This window comes from Cynara cardunculus, assembly GCF_001531365.2.
Source record: "Cynara cardunculus var. scolymus isolate 2C chromosome LG 1, CcrdV1, whole genome shotgun sequence".
Classification (NCBI taxonomy): Eukaryota; Viridiplantae; Streptophyta; class Magnoliopsida; order Asterales; family Asteraceae; genus Cynara; species Cynara cardunculus.
The window spans coordinates 4450373-4453863 of record NC_037528.1 but is presented as its reverse complement, the minus strand read 5'-3'; positions in this window follow the sequence as shown (position 1 = coordinate 4453863).

Here is a 3491-nt window from a genome sequence, read left to right as displayed (position 1 = left end):
GAGTATAGTGATACTCGAGCTCGACTCGAATCATTTACACCCCTAGTGCCATAACCTTAAAAGACAGTTTAAAAAAGATCTGATGATTGTATAAGACTCGAACTAATAACAAATGAGCAACAAACGTTATTAGAAATTTTAAAAGTACTTTTAATAAAGAGTACCACTTTTTTTCATGATGACAACATTCTAAGGATATTATACGAAAATTCAGTGACATTGTAGTATTTGAAAATATTAAAAGTTTCACGTTGCTTGATTGGTTTGAGATTTGCTCCAAAGGTCAAAAGTACAAAGAGGTCCAGGTTCAAATCCAAGAAGGAATAAAAATTCTCTTGCGGCTACGAAGATTCAAATACGATGACTCCAGACTATTTGTAAAGCATGTGGTATTTTTAAGATTAGTCGACTCGCATAGCAGATTGAATATCCAGGTTAATAAAAAAAAAGTTTCATGTCGGTCATATTAAATTATTTTTATAATATATGTTGAAAGTTGGAATTTTCTTTTCTTTTTAAATGGTTTTATTATATACATCCAATAACTGATTAAAATAAATTATATACTTTAATAAATAAATTAAAATTTATTTTAATAGATTTTCTAAATAATTGAATAAGAAGCATGTGCTTTAACCGAAACCTCACTGGCTTTGTACGTGTTTTTTCCGTGTGAGGAGGCATCTTCAACTCAAGTTAAATTATTCATCTATAATAATTAAAAATTAAGACCTTATTTATTTAAATAATTAAATGATGACAAATATGGTAATAATTAATATGTTTTCACTTAATTATGTAATTGCAGTATATATTTATGTATTCTAGCATTACCAAATTAGCATTTGTGAACACGTTGTACATAATGAGTATCACACTAAAAATCAACGTGTATACAATGAGTATGACAATGTTGATATTGTGAACACGTTGTAAACAATAGGTATCACAGTGGGTATCAACGTGTATACAATGGGTATTACAACATGTATACAATGGGTATCACGGTGTGCATATTGTATCGTTTGTATGTATTTTATTTTTTAACAGCGACGATGTTTTAAGGTATCATATAATGTATCTTGTGTTAAATAGTGTTCGCAAGAAGAAGGTTCGTCAAAGAAAAAAAAGAGATGTAAAATTATTAAAATACCTAATATACTCTTTAATTAAAAATTTAAATCAAAATCAACAAAAATATTAATCTTCTAATTTATTTTTTGATTTATGGTTGAGATCAGATCTCACAATTATTACAAATTACAGAAATAGTACCCCCCTCTCTCTCCCTATATATATATATATATATATATATATATATATATATATAGGGGCGTTCAAATAAAAATCACTCAATTTGTAAAAACAGTGAAAACCTCATTCAACAAATTATATTTTTTCATTTTATTCATTTTTTTGTAATTATGAGAGGTTGATTAACCATTTTTATTGTGTAGGGTGTTAATCATGGATATTATCATCTTCATTATYTTATTTTTAGAGAAATATATGAAACAGTTTCATTAAAATTTCATTAAATATTATATGAAACAATTTCATAACCATATATGAAACAAATTCATCAAAAAAAAGTATTATATGAAACAATTTCATAACCATATATGAAACAAATTCATCAAAAAAAAGTATTATATGAAACAATTTCACAAGATTAAACAATTTCATGAAAAATTTTCATAAGATTAAACAATGAAATCGACGTATAAGGATGGTTTGTACGGTTTTTACAAATGAGAGTGGTTTTCATTTGATCGCTCATCTCTCTCTCTCTCTCTCTCTCTCTCTCTCTATATATATATATATATATATATATATATTCAAGGGAGAACTGGCTATTTTGTGGTAACCGTGAGATCTAATCTCAACCACAAATCAATAGATAAATTAGGAAATTTATAATTTTGRTAATTTTTAATTAAAATTTTAATGCAAGAACATTTTAGGTATTTTCTCTCATCTCTCCTCTCTCCGTCCCCGTCTTCCAGCCACCGTCTTCTGGCCTCCGGCCACCATCATCTGGTGATACCACAGTGTGATACTCAAGCACATATAAGATGCATTGTGATACCACTGTGTTACATATCCGATCGACCGCACAAACGACCACAGTGTGATACCCAATCACATATAAGATGCATTGTGATACCACTGCGGTATCACCGGAGGCCGGGGGACGAAGAGATAAAAGAGGAGAGAGAAGAGATAAAAGAGGAGAGAGAAGAGAAAATACCTAAAATGCTCTTACATTAAAATTTTAATTAAAAATTATCAAATTTATAAATTTCCTAATTTATCTATTGATTTGTGGTTGACATTGGTCTTCACGGTTACCACAAACTAATTAGTTCTCATTTGATTAGTCTCATATATATAAAGATGGAGGTTCAAACGATAACACCTTCATTTTAGGAGAACGTGAGAACTTTTTCACACGTGATAATACACGTGAAGGGACCTGGTAGCGTGCGAACGACATGTCCGGTGACTTAGGTTACGTCAAAGGTCTTCTGAGTCTATGATGTAGCATCACATGTTATATGCTATAGTATCACATCAAGAATAATCTTATCACAATGATAATGCCAAAAGTTGTCTGCGTCTTTGATAATCACATTTGCATTATATGTGATGAAATAATAATATAGTATCACATGTAATTGTCTATAATAAAAAAATGTTTTTGACATTTTCGTATGAACGTTTCTCAACACACACCTATATATATATGTATATATATATGTATATGTATATATATATGTATATGTATGTATGTATGTATGTATGTATGTATGTATGTATGTATGTATGTATGTATGTATGTATGTATGTATGTATATGTATATATGTATGTATGTATATGTATGTATGTATATGAACAAATTTCTTATTACGCTAAGTGACCCATCTACATGTGTTTTGACCAACCCCTTGGGGGTTGAGAGAGCCTATTTCTTTTTGTTACCTTTAAGGGGTACTATCTGTGTATAAACTAAAATATATTTATTAGTTTTTAATTTATTTCTAAAATTTATAAAACTATATGGTCTTATTTCGTATATTATATGATTAAAAAAAACCATTTACTTGTTCGTTAAAAATCTAAAAGAATTGAGTTACATAACAAGGGTCACCAAACTTTCTTTTTTTGCATTAATACCCCAAAACTTACAAAAGATCACAATCAATTCAAAGGAGGTGGGAGTTGGGACTTGACTTTCGGTTAGTTGGTCCATACAACTAGAAAAGTAGTTGTGTGTGTATTCAATTGTAAAAGTGAGAAAATAAATTTAAGCATAAAGCGATAAGCCGTATGTATGAAGCATAGAAAAAACGTATGACGAAAAATGGTCGGCAGATATACGTTTGGATGTGATGACCCCATCTATAATTGATTCAAGTTCTAATTAATATATATTCATAAAGTTCTAATCTCTATTATATATATATATATATATATATATATATATATA